Source organism: Malus sylvestris, chromosome 15, assembly GCF_916048215.2.
Source record: "Malus sylvestris chromosome 15, drMalSylv7.2, whole genome shotgun sequence".
Taxonomy (NCBI): Eukaryota; Viridiplantae; Streptophyta; class Magnoliopsida; order Rosales; family Rosaceae; genus Malus; species Malus sylvestris.
Genome location: NC_062274.1, coordinates 23,706,150 through 23,720,979, shown reverse-complemented (window position 1 = coordinate 23,720,979; position 14,830 = coordinate 23,706,150). Strand labels below are relative to the sequence as shown.

General features: G+C 33.0%; 1 pseudogene; it reads left to right on the top strand.

Moving 5' to 3' along the window:
- Positions 1-14,031, top strand: LOC126602835 (B3 domain-containing transcription factor VRN1-like; annotated as a pseudogene).
- The last annotated feature ends 799 nt before the right edge of the window (positions 14,032-14,830 follow it).

Here is a 14,830-nt window from a genome sequence, read left to right as displayed (position 1 = left end):
ATGCCTCTTCTTCCTGAAACTGATCGTGAACGAACTGAACGGCCGAGATTTTTTGCTACCACTCCCCATTTTTTCAAGATTATCCCAGATGAAACATCTAGATACACAAAACTTGTAATTACTCACATCTATCTCAGCTTTTTTTTGTCAGAAAATTGCCGATGAGCTAGCTAGCTACTTATATGTAATTGAGCATTTTTGTCTGCTTTTTCTGTTTGTACATAGAATTCCGATGAAATTTGGGAACAACTATGGAAAAAAATCTATCAAATCCCGTACATTTCAAGCTTCCAAGTGGCGCAGAATGGGAAATCGAAGTGACAAGGAGTGATGGGGAGGTTTGGCTTGACAAGGGTTGGCCAGAGTTTTCCAGAGTTTTCCCGAGTTTTCTGAGTTTTACTCCTCTTGACTATGGCGATTGTCTAGTTTTTCGATATGAAGGGAATTCCAAGTTCCATGTTTGCATATTTGATACATGTGCCACGGAGATTGAGTATCCGCTGCCATGTCCGGAGATGGAAGAAGCTGATGAAGATGATGATGAATCTGTTGAGATACTGGAGGACTTTCCACCGTGCCCAAAAACAAGGCAGAAATCTCCATTGCCATCTCCTCTGCCTCACAAAAAAAAGAGACAAGCACTTCTTCAAGTAAGAAGTTCGAAAACAAAAGCACTTTACGGATGAAATCATTGACTGGAAATGAGGATGCTATAGTTCTTCAGAGAGCCATCGATTCCAAATCCGAAAAGCCTCACTTCAAGGTTGCCATGCAGCCTTCCTACATATTTCATCAATTGGTAAGCTTTATATAGTAAAATCTTGTGATATAATAATCCCAGTTTTCTCTTTCCAATTGTTTTCTTATTGTCTTGTATTTTCTCTGTTCTTTTGAAGTTTTTGCCATTGGCGTTTGCCAAGAGGCATCTTATGCAGCGGCTATGACGAATTTTTAAGCCTAATACATGGACAACACAACGGGGTGACATGGAGTGCGCGTGCCTGTTTGGCTTTACATGTGGGACAACTTGTTCTGATACTATGAAGACAGTTGAGGTTTCACTAGAAAACCAATTGGCAGTATGAGAAATAGCCCAGTTGTTAAATATTTCAAGAATATATTTATATATATTCATGTTGGCTGGAAAGTTGGGTATTTGCCCAATAGTTGCTTCTCTTCGAGTGAAACATTGCAGCTATTAGTTTCAATAATATATAACATACTATATATTTTATGTATGATACATATATATATATATATATATAAATATATACACCTTTTAAAATTCCCAAGGAAGATTTGGGAGTTAAACCAGTCATTGAACAAAACAATTTTACTAATCAGAGTCTTCATACAATTGGAAAACAATTAGATAAAATTGAAACCAAAATTGATAAAACTTTCTCAACCAAAGTCCATAATTAGAGAAAAACCCCTAGTTAACTTTCCTGAATCCTCTTCAAAGGCAATAGCCTTGAAATCTAGTACTACTTCTACATACCAGAAAATTGACCAAATGTTATTAGAATTAAAAAAGGAAAAAACAGTTCAAGTCATAAACCACCCTAAAGAATCCCAATCGTGAAATACCCCTACATCCTCTGAATCTGAAAGTGATTCAGCTTCCATTCAAAAATTAGAACAAGCTTTTCAGAATCTAGAACTAAAAAGAATTAATAACAAACGTATTAATCCCATATCTCTCTCAAAGAACTGGTATCCCAGACCAACTCCTCCGGACATTCAATTTGAAGAACGAAATATCCAAAATCAATTTTCAGTCTCTTCTGATAAACTCTATGAATGAAATATAGATGGATTATCAGAACAAGAGCTCCTCAATAAACTCTAGCACATCTCTATGGTTGCTAATAGTTACATTACCAATCATAGTCTTAGCTAATCAACCATTGTCGACCTCTTGGTCACCGGCTTCACTGGAATGCTTCATTCCTGGTAGGAGAAACATCTCACTGAAGAATCTCGAAATGAAATAAAAAACGCTGTTAAAAGAGATACAGAAGGAATACCTAGTTTTGATGAACACATTGGAAAAGGAGTCCCTGATGCGATTAACACACTACTTTTTACAATTATAGAATATTTCATAGGAACACCTAGTAATGTCATCTCTAGGATTCATGACCAACTCAGCAATCTGAGATGTCCCACTCTAATCGACTTTAGATGGTACAAAGATGTGTTCATGTCTAGAGTCATGCTCAGAGAAGATAGTAATCAACCGTTTTGGAAAGAAAAATTTATAAATGGATTACCAAATCTTTTTGCACATAAAATTAGAAATGTTTTAGTAAATGAAGAAGGCATCATACCCTTACTTATGGAAACATAATTAATATAATCCAGAAGGAAGGTTTGAAAATGTGTATTGATATGAAAATTCAAAACAAGTTAATAAAGATAAATCTATCGCTAAGTATGAATTAGGAACGTTATGTGAACAATATGGACTACCTCCTATTGCTCCTTCTAATAAGAAGAAAAGGTCAGGTACCTACAACAGGTATCCCACCAAATATTCTAATAGAAGACAACCCAAATTTAATAAAAATAAAAACAAGAATTTTGAAAAGAATGAATTTTATGAAACCCAAACATTCTAATTGGAAGAAGAGGTCTCCCAAGAAATTCCAGTCCAAAGAATCAAATCAAAAGGGTAAATGCTACAAATGCGGCAAATTTGGTCATTATGCCAATAAATGTCGTGTGAAGAAAACTAATAATCAATTGAAAATCTTTGAGGAGGAGAGACTTCAGTTAATCCAAGTTTTGGAATTAAAAGATAGACTATAGCCAGTCAGAAGATGATTTAGAATCATCATTTTCAAATAATAATCAAAATTCATTGAGCGATAGCTCATCACTAAACATCAAGGTTGGATGTACTGACACTTGTTGCAATAAAATTTCAGTCCTTAATAAACAAGAAGAACAAGAAGATTTTTTACTTGAATTAATAAGCAAAGTAGAGGATCCTGAACTTAAATCTCTTTATCTTAAAAAACTTAAAAAATTAGTCTCCCCAGAAGAACCAAGCCCTAGCCACCAAACTCAATCAACTCCAAAAATCTCTCTTAGCACAACCTTAGAAAGGTTTAATAAGTCTAAGAAAGAAATCACAATTAAAGACCTCCAAAAGGAAGTTAATACGATTAAAGATGAAATTAGGTTTTTAAAGTCTGAAAACTTAGAAGTCCATACTCGCCTTAGTAAAATTCAAATACATTCGTTAGTAAATCCTCATGAAGAAGAACTTGCTAGTTCTTCCTCCAGTTCTGAGTTATGTTCTCAATCCACTGAGAATCTAGTTTTAAGTCTTTTAGACAAGATAAGAATCCAGAAGTGGTATTCTAAAATTAAGATAATAATCGAAGATTTCATTTAGAAACAATTACTTTGATTGATTCAGGTGCAGATTTGAATTGTATTCAAGAATGATTAATACTTACTAAATATTCTCATAAATCAACTGAAATACTTAGTGTTGCTAACCAGTCACCAATGCATTTAAAGTATGAAATACCCAAAGCGCATGTTTGCCAAAATAATATTTGTTTTAAAACTCCATTTGTTTTAATAAAAAAATATTTCTGATCCAGTCATATTAGATCTCCCTTTTTTGGCACTTATATATCCTTTTAAGGTTCATTACAATAGGATGACCACCAGAATCTTAGAACAGAAAGTCACATTTGAGTTCTGCCTGGAAACATATCTAAAAAAACTAAGACTTTTACAGAAAAACAATATTTCAAAAACTATTAGTATCATCACTAATAAATCACAACACATTAATTTCTTAAAAGAAGAAATTAATCACAAATGAAATAAAGAACAGCTAACAAATAAGTCTTTGTTAGAATCCGTTAATGAATTTCAAAAGAAACTTATTAATGAAGTCTGTTCTAATATTCCTAATGCTTTTTGGCACCGAAAACAACACATTGTTAAACTTCCTTACATAAAGGAGTTTAATGAGTCTAAAATACCTAGTAAGGCTAGACCAATCCAAATGAGTCAAGAAGTTATGGAATTCTGCAAAACAGAAATTCAAGAATTTCTTAATAAAGGAATTATCCGAAAAAGTAAGTCATCATGGTCATGTCTTGCATTTTATGTTTAGAAGAACACAAAATTAGAAAGAGGAACCCCTAGATTAGTTATTAACTATAAACCTTTGAATGAAGTTTTGGAATGGATTAGATATCCAATCCCCAATAAAAGAGATTTGATAAAGAGACTTTCTCAAGCAGTTATTTTTTCAAAATTCGATATGAAATCAGGCTTTTGGCAAATTCAAATTCATGAAAATGATAAATACAAAACAACTTTCGTAACTCCTTTTGGGCATTATGAATGGAATGTAATGCCTTTTGGTCTAAAGAATGCACAAAGTGAATTTCAAAATATTATGAATGAAATTTTTAATCAATATAGCCATTTTTCGATTGTTTATATTGATGATGTGCTTATTTATTCAAAGTCAATAGATGAACACTGTAAACATTTGCATTTGTTTGCTAGAATTATTAAGTCCAATGGATTAGTTGTTTCTGCTTCAAAAATTAAATTGTTTCAGACAAATGTTAGATTTTTAGGATATAATATCCACTAATCTACCATTCAACTCATAGATCGAGTCATCCAATTTGCTGATAAGTTCCCAGATCAGATTACTGATAAAACCTAGTTACAAAGATTCCTTGGATCATTAAACTATGTTTTAGAATTCTACCCTCATCTTCGTCAGCAGTGTAAACCATTGTTTGATTGTCTCAAAGATAATCCTCCATCTTGGTCTCCTGTTCATACTTCTATTGTCAAACAGATTAAGACACATGTTAAGACATTGCCTTGTCTTGGCATTCCAACTCCCAACTCTTTTAAGATAGTTGAAATCGATGCATCAGATATCGATTATGGAGGTATCCTCAAGTAAAAAATTTCTTCCAATTCTCCTGAACAAATTGTTTGTTTCCATTCAGGAGTTTGGAATCCGGCACAAACTAATTATAGAACTATTAAAAAAGAAATATTATCTATTGTACTATGAATTAGCAAATTTCAAGATGATTTATTAAATCAAAAGTTTTTAGTTCGAGTCGATTGCAAATCTGCAAAACATGTTTTACAAAAAGATGTTCAAAACATTGCATCAAAATAAATTTTTGCACGATGGCAAGCCATATTAAGCATTTTTGATTTTGATATTGAATACATAAAAGACAACCATAACTGCGTTCTAGATTTTTTAACCAGAGAATTTTTGTAGGGGAAGAATGTCGATCAATAAAAACAATAATAATCAGAGAAGGCTTCCAGCCACTCTTCACCACCAGCAAAACAAGAATTTATTTCCGATTCCTCCTCATCGGCCCTAGCCATTACAAACAGATTTGTTCCCTTAGGATTTCCTTTAGGATCAACCGTTGGCCAATTTCGACCAAATTACCAAACGGCATTAGCCAGCCTTTATGATCCATATTCATCAATGCCCTCACATTCAACCCAAAAAACACCAAGCTTTGCTAAAACTTCTCCTTATGTCAAGAAACATCCTATGGAACAACTTTTCTGCATCCCTTATCACATTAACAAAAATCAATCACTAGACAAAATAGCCAAAACCATCATACCCCCAAATTTTCATTATGTCCCAACTGAACCTTTCAAAACCCTTCAATATTATCAAGCTATTCTCAGTGAGACTGAATGAGTAATGGGGAAACCCCCTCTACCATACCAAACAACTTCACACCAAACACGAACTTATCCCAAACAACAAATATAATTATTTTGACTACATTCAAGCATGGACCAATATTTTCCTCCACCAAACATCTGACTTTAGTCACTCTTGGTTCGTTACATTTGACAAAAGTTTCAGGTTAAACTTTCCAGCTTGGTTTCCAAATTGGTGGTCAGCACACAGCCCAACAGCCAGCTTACTCCCAGAAGATCTCATGCAATTTCTTTCATCTGGTTTCCAGAATAATTTTGACAGAAGCCGTTTTGATGACAGGATTACTCTTCTTTCATTATTTATGGCAAAATACAAGGTTCCTTGGATCTTCAAATGAAATTATGAGTATGAAACAGGTGAAATTTACAGAGCCCGGTGGGTCAAATGGTGGGACAAATTTGATTATGGGAAAATTGTCAGTTTAGTTTCATCCGAATTTCCAATTACACCTGTTCCAGCGGTAACTCCACTAGCTACATCAACACAGGCATTGCCAAAAATCCCAGAAAACACCCAGTCCTTATCAGACATTAGTCCTTCATCCTCTCTCAAAGGAAAATCTAAATCATCAAAAACTTCAAGTTCGAAGAAGAAAGGAAAATCCTCTCAAATCTTGAAAATGGTAGATAAGCTCATAGCAAAAGCAGCTTTACTACAAAGTGACAGTGAAGATGAAGACCCCAATTCAGACTTATTAGATGCTTCGTCTCAACCCGCCAAATGGGCAGATTGGGCGGATTACCAAGATGCCCAAGACCCATTTGATTTGTAAAATTTGAATTTTCAAAATGTAATGATTTGAAGCCATGTGAATTTCACAGAAAGCAGCAGTAGCAGCAATCATTTCCTACAAGATACTGTTCATAAATAATAAAAATCACTTTTTACTATTCATCCATCATTTCAGCCAGACAGAGCGTGAATCAATAGGAAAAAGCACAATCATTCATCAGCTTTACAGCTTTTGGCACATGTAAATCACAGAAAGCAGCGGGATTCCCGACCTCAATTATTCAGACTCATTCTACAAAAGAAAAAATTTTCAGGAAGAGAAAGGGACACTAGTCGAATAGTTGAGACTCTGTGAATTCTCTCTAGAACAGAGATCATATTTCAGCTCATTCACAAAACTACAAAAATCATCAAACACTTGTAATTTTTACTTTTCAACCAAGGATGCATGCGAGCACCATTGTTTTCCTTATCAATCGTCAGTACACGAAATTGTAAGTCTGTTTCCGATTTGAAATAAAATTATTTTTAAAATATCTATTTGCATAATTAATTTTAATTTATTATCTCATCATGAATATTACTCCTATTTTTAATCTAGTTTTATTTATTTATATAATCATAATTGATTCATTTGGTTTCCAATTCCCTATTAATCCTGATATGATATTAATCAAATACTTCTCATTTCTTGTATATATATATATATATATATATATATATATATATATATATATATATATATATATATATATTGTGCAACATGTGTGTGCGAAAAATAATAGTACCGAAAGGTTGGATTTAATTCAACCTTGAAACTTTTGGTTAAAAGAAAAGACATGATACTGACTCAAATTGTATGAGTAGAAATAAAAGATGTAATTAGTTAATATTTATTTTCTAAAAATTCTAAATAGAATACATGTCTTTTGGGTCAACACTATAAAGAATGATTGTATATCTTCAACTAGAATGAAAGGGCTCGATGAACGGGTGATTTTATGTCTATAAATACCTATTGTGGCATAATGTTTCACACACAATTTTCAGAAATTTGTTTCTACATTCCTTGCTCTCTTCTCTCTCCATGACATCCATACAATTTCTTTCTAGTTATTTCTAAGGGAATATAATTCGGTTTCGCTAATCGAATATTTTGTACTTTGTTGTATCCTAGAAGTGATTTGCCAAGAACCCTTTAGCAAACTCATTCGACTGGGGGCAAATAACACTTTAAGGAAACGATTCAACATTTACTCTAACAATCTTAAAGTGTTATTTTCGTCATGGAGAACAAGTTTGATAACATGGCTTTGAAGATTATCAATCAAGATTTCTACAAGCTAGACAAATTTGATGGATCAAATTTCACCCGATGGAAGGACAAGATCCATTTCTTGCTTACTGTTCTAAATATCATATATGTGTTGGACTCAAAATTGAAGCCTACTCGTGAACCAAGTGACAAAGACACGGACAAAATAGTTGCCGATCGAAAGAAGTGTGAAGAAGATGAATTGGTATGTCGAGGACACATCTTGGGCACATTATCTAAAGGAAATTTGGGAAGCACTTGAACACAAGTACACAACGGAGAAAAGAGGTACCGATAAATTTTTAATGTTCAAATATTATGAGTTCACTATATTTGATAACAAACCCATCCTACACCAAGTTCATGAATTATTGGTCTTGGTCTCAAAGCTTTGTGAACTTAAAATAGTTATTCCGGATCCTATGATAGTTTGGGTTATTATGGCAAAATTATCCCAAACATGGAACAACTATAGAAAGAAACTTCTACACTTGGTGGAAGATATTAGTTTGGAGGATTTGCAAAAGGGTATTCAAATTGAAGAAGAAACTCGAAATCATGATAAGAATTTTGTAAATCAAGATTCCTCTAAACTTCACGTTGTCAAAGGAAATAAATACAAAAAGAACTTCAAAGTCAAAATTGACAAAGGGAAGTTTAAGAAGACCAATTCCAACAACAATCAAAAGCATGCAAATGGAATTTGCTACCATTGTGGAAAGAAAAGTCATTACATTCGTGATTGTAGACACAGAAAAATGAGTGAGGAATATGCCAATAAGACCAATAGCACAAATATGGTGGAAATTTTTGGAATTGATAACATTGTTGCAATGTTATCAATGATGCATATTGGCATGATTACCGAACTGAATATGATAGTGACAATAAAATCATCCAATTGGTGGCTCGACTCAGGGGCTACTATACATGTGTGCAACGAGAAGACACAACTCAAGACATATGAAGCATCAACGAACAATCAAGAGGTTTTAATGGGGAATCATAATTTCGCCAAAGTTCTAGGAAAAGGAACCGTTGAACTTCAGTTTACTTCTGGGAAGAAATTGACGTTACTTAATGTACTACATGTTTCAGAAATTAGAAAGAATCTTGTGTCTGCAAATTTATTATGTAAGAACGGTATAAGGACTGTTCTAAAGTCTGACAAGTTAATATTGTCGAAAAATTGGATGTTTCTTGGGAAGGGGTATTCTTGTGATGGGATATTCAACTAAGCAATAATAATAAAGTGAATTCTTCTGCTTATATTGTTGAATTTTCCTCTCATTTATGGCATTTACGTTTAGCTCATATAAATTTTAGATCTTTAAAATACATGAGCACACTTGGTTTAATTGCTTGCAATGATGATTACAATGATAAATGTGAAACATGTATTCAAGTGAAAATGACTAAGAAACCTTTTCCAACTGCCTAAAGAAATACAAATTTATTAGACTTAATATATTCTGACATATGTGAATTTAATGGTGTTTTAACAAGAGGAGGTTCTAAGTTCACTTATGTTTATTTATTGTCTAATAAAGTTGAAGCTTTTGAGTGTTTTAAGTGCTATGAGGCTGAAGTTGAAAACCAAAAGGGAAGGAAAATTAAATGCTTTCGTAGTGATACAGGTGGTGAATATTTTCCACATGAAATTGATATCTTTTGTGAAGAGCATGGTGTTGTACATTAAAGAACTGCACCCTATACACCACAACAAAATAGTTTCGCAGAAAAAAAAATAGGACACTCTCTGAAATGATTAATTCTATGATGATTAATGCTAATACTCCTAAACATTTATGGGAAGAAGCATAGTTTACTGCATGCCATATACACAATAGAATTACATCTACGACGACACATGTGTCACCATATGAAATTTAGAAAGGAAGAAAACCAAATTTGTCATATTTGAGAGTATGGGGTTGTGTAGCCTTTTACAAGACACTAGACCCTAAAAGATCCAAGTTGGGTCCAAGAGGAATTAAAAACATATTTGTAGGATATGCAGAAAATTCAAAGTCATATAGGTTGCTTCATTTAGACTCAAATACAATAGTTGAGTCTAGACATGTCGAATTTATAGAAAATAAATTTTATAACGACTACTCAATGTCTGGAAAAGAGAATGATCAAGCACCTTTCTCTAATCTAGCTACTTGTCATTCTCAAGGTGAGAAAAGAAAATAGTCTGAAACTGTTAATGAACCAAGGAAAAGCCAAAGAGTATTTTGTCTCAATCTATTGTATTTTTAGTCCAAGGAAATAGAAAAAAAGTTTTTTAAAAAATGCCCATATTGTTGAATGTTGAGGATGATCCAAAAAGTCTAAGCGAAGCAATGACTTCAAGAGATGCAGCCTTTTGGAAAGAGGCTATAGATGATGAATTTGAATCATTAATATCTAATCAAACATGAGTTTTAGTATACTTGCCCCAAGGATCAAAAGCAATAGGTTGTAAGTGGGTGTTTAGAAGAAAATACAATACAGACGAGTCTATTCAGACATTTGAAGCCAAACCGGTTGCCAAGGGTTTTAAGCAGAAAAATGGAATAGACTATTTCGATACATATGCACTAGTAGTTAGGATCACATCAATTAGAATATTGTTTGCATTGAATTCCTTATATAATTTGCATGTGCATTAAATGGATGTGAAAACAACATTTTAAAATGGTGATTTGGATGAAGAAGTCTACTTGGAACAACCAGAAGGGTTTGTTCTCCCTGGGAATGAAAAGAAAGTTTGTAAATTAGTAAAGTCGTTATATGGATTGATGCAAGCACCAAAACAATGGCATGAAAAGTTTGATTTTGTCATTTTATTATATGGTTTTAGACATAATAGTGCTGATAAATGCATATACACTAAATTCACAAATGATTATGGTGTTGTTATATGTTTATATGTCAACGATTTGCTAATTTTTGGTACAAACATGAAAGGTGTATCTGAAACTAAAGAGTATATAAATTCAAAATTTAAGATGAAGGACTTGAATCAAGTAGATACTATTTTGGGAATTAAAGTAAAGAAGCATGGTAAGGGTTACGCTTTGTGTCAGTCACATTATATAGAAAAATTGCTTCTTAAGTTTAAGCATCTACAAATAAAAGAAGCAAATAGGTCTGTTGTACAACTTGAATATGCTAGTGTAATTGGAAGTTTAATGTATGTCATGCATTGTACCAGGCCATATATTGCATTTGCAGTAAGCAAACTTTCTAGATACACTAGTCATCTAGGTACTGCTCATTGTAAAGCAATAAATAGAATTTTTGGTTACCTTAAAAGAACTATTAACCTGAGTTTAACTTACTCTGAGTTTCCAGCAGTACTTGAAGGATATTCAAATGCAAGTTGGATAACAAGTGCTAATGATAATAAGTCTACATCAGGGTGGATTTTTACAATTGCCGAATAAGCAATTTCTTGGGCTTTGAAGAAGCAAACATGTATAGCACATTCAACTATGGAATCCGAATTTGTAGCATTAGCGACAACGTGTAAATAGAGTTGTGGCCACAACCAATGCCATCTATTTCTTTATACTGTGACAGTGATGCTACTTTGTCTACAGCATACAATAAGGTATACAATGGAAAATCTAGACATATTAGCTTGAGACATGAACATGTCAAGCAATTAATAACTGATGAAGTTATTAATATTATTTATGTTAAATCAAGTATTAACCTTGCAGATCCGTTAACGAAAGCACTTTCAACAACTTTGGTAGTTAGTACATCTAGTGGAATGAGTCTAAAACCCTTTACTGAAAATTAGCCACCAATAATAGTAACCTAACTTTGTCTAGAACATCACTAGTTTAAAAGTTTAATGGGTAATAACAAGTTATTTATAAGTGATTATGAGAGCACTGAAAATTAATATATAGCTCATTCCTGGATGATCAGTGCAAGACTGCTATGTTTAGGAGGATGAGTTTTCTCTTATGAGGTTATTTGTAGTTATGTCTATAGTAGTAGGGACATGGGAAGGAACATCACCTACATGAACATAAGAAGTGGTGCCGCTTCTACCAAGAGTTGGGTTTTTTCTTGTAAATGTTCATGAAACCAGGATGAAACACAAAGCCATAATAGTGCTTAATTAGTTCAGAAATTTCTTTAAGGAAATAAGACATAGTCATGTGTGTAGTGATTCCAGTTTTAACATAAGAATAGTTCGATTAAACTTAGATCACCATCGCATTCGTTATAACCTTGAATTACTTACACTAATTAAAGGTTTAATTCGAAAGACACCTTTATTGTATGCATGATTATATCGGTGTGCTTGTGATTATTTACAAAGAGAGAATTGTTATAATAGGGGTGTGATATCCACACACCCCATTTTACTTCTCACACACCTTTTTAATTTTTGGCCGTCGAATCGAATGAATTGAAGAAGATCAACGGACAGAAATGATCAAGGGTGTGTGAAAAGTAAAATGAGGTGTGTGGATAGCACACCCTGTTATAATATTATTTACCATATTCTTAAAATAAGGAAGGATTGTTAAATATTTCAAGAATATATTTATATATATTCGCGTTGGCTGGAAAGTTGGGTATTTGCTCAACAATTGCTTCTCTTCGAGTGAAGCATTGCAGCTATTAGTTTCAATAATATATAACATACTATAATATATATATATATATATATATATGACTTGGTGCTGCATTGTGCAGCATGGGTGTGCGAAAAATAATAGTACTGAAAGGTTGGATTTAATTCAACCTTGTACCTTTTGGTTGAACTGCAACTTTTGGTTAAAAGACATGAAGCTTACTTAAATTGTATGACTAGAATTAAAAGATGTAATTAGTCAATATTTATTTTCTGAAAATTCTAAATAGAATACATGTCTTTTGGGTTAACACTATTAAGAAGGATTGTATATCTTTAACTAAAATGAAAGGGCTCATGAACGGGTGCTTTTATGTCAATAAATACCTATTGTGGCATAATGTTTCACACACAATTTTCAGAAATTTGTTTCTACATTCCTTACTCTCTTCTCTCTCCACCACATTCATACAATTTCCTTCTAGTTATTTCAAAGGAAATATAATTCAGTTTTGCTAATTGAATATTTCATACTTTGTTGTATCCTGAAAGTGATTTGCCAATAAATCTTTAGCAAACTCATTCGAGTGGGGGCAAATAACACTTTAAGGAAACGATTCAAGTTGTATCTCAAAGTCATCATTCGGATTATTCTCTATATTTCTACATTTACTCTAACACCAACCTCTTATAAGCCCATGCAAGGTCCCTCCTCCCATCAATGTGGGACTCATTCTCAACATCTTCGTGTTCCAGATGGAAGAACTTGGCATGTTAAATTCACATATGAAAACAATAAACCACGGTTCTTGCGTGGTTGGCTGGCATTTGTTAGAGATAATAATATGAAAATCGGCAATGCTTGTGTGTTTATGTTGATTAAGGGCATTATAATTACATTTGAAGTCGCCCTTTACTATAGTACATAAGCTGCAATTTGCTCCATTTCTTCTGCTTCAAGGGAACCATTCAAAATATCTGAAAGATCAAGAGCATACAACAGCGGTACGTCTCTGGACGAGATTGATTATGAAGATGAAGAAAAGGGCTCCGTTGAAATCTCGGATGATTTTCAACGCTACACGAGAAAAACAAGGGAGAAATCACCACTACCATCTCCTCAACCACTCAAGAAAATCAGGACAAGTTCTAGTAAAGCAGCAGTGTAATATCAACTTTGGGCCAACAAAGATTGAACCTTGCTCTAAATCTGAAATCAAAAGTAAGGAATATATTACAATTACAGAAGACACTCTTTTGAAAAATCAGTTTAAATCATTTTGAGTACTTTGGTCACAAACATTTTAGATTAGTTTGCCACATGTGAAATAAGTATACCTTTTTGTCAATGCCTTATTGCGGTCTTTTTGTGATTATGTTCTTGTTTTTTATATCATATTATCATCTTTAACAGAGGAAGATGGATCAGATGATGATTCTGTTGTATTCTTGGACAAATTGTCCCCCTGCACGAAAATTTTGAAAGCTCTGTTAGCATCGTCAACTGCAAGTGGAAAAGCCATAGCTCTTGTGAGAGCCATTGCTTTCGGTTCCAAATCTGTAAACCTCTCGTTTTGGATTGTCATGCAACCAGTGGCGAAGCCAAAAATTCTCGAGGGAAGGGGTGAAATTTAAAAAGTTCGGGGTCCCCAAAAAATGTGAACATTCATTCGAGGTCTAAGTCTAAGAATTGCACAAAGATTATTTGCACTACCCGTAATATTCATAGGAGAATTTGCACTGACTAAAATATTCAAAAGAGGATTTGGACTACTCAAAATAGTCGAAGTAGGGTTTGAACAACAATATTCTTTGAATGATGATTTAGCACCGTTTCTTGTTGTATCGTCATATTACTTAATTGTATAATTAGCAAAGTTTTAAAGGATGTTAAGCTCTAGTCAGGTGGTGCACATGACTTTACACCTAGGCGAGGACCTAGGCAAATTTGAATAAATTTATTATATACCGTATAAATAATTGTCTATTTATTATATACTATATAATATCCAAAAAACATTGATTATAAAACATATAATATAAAAATATTGACAAATTTTCTTTATTACCTTGTTGAATTTGATGGTAAGAGAAAAAAAAAATAATAATTATGAGTTCATAATATTTTACAAATTATTTTTTAAAGCTCGTATAAATTTATAGTGAATTTTAAGATAAATAACAGTGTCAAACAAGTGGCTTAAAAAATATTGAAAGAGTGGTCAAATTAATTGGACAATAATTAAAAAACAAAACAAATTCTAATATAAATAAGTAATAGCAAGTTAGGTGACACAAATTGATTGGCCAATAGTTAAAAAAAAATTGTAATTGCACGTGGGTGGGATGGGGGAGAGAGAAAGTCTCTCTTTTTCCTTTCTCTTCTTCGTCAGACAGAACCTCTCCATTTGCAAAAGCTGCGAATTGCAGATCT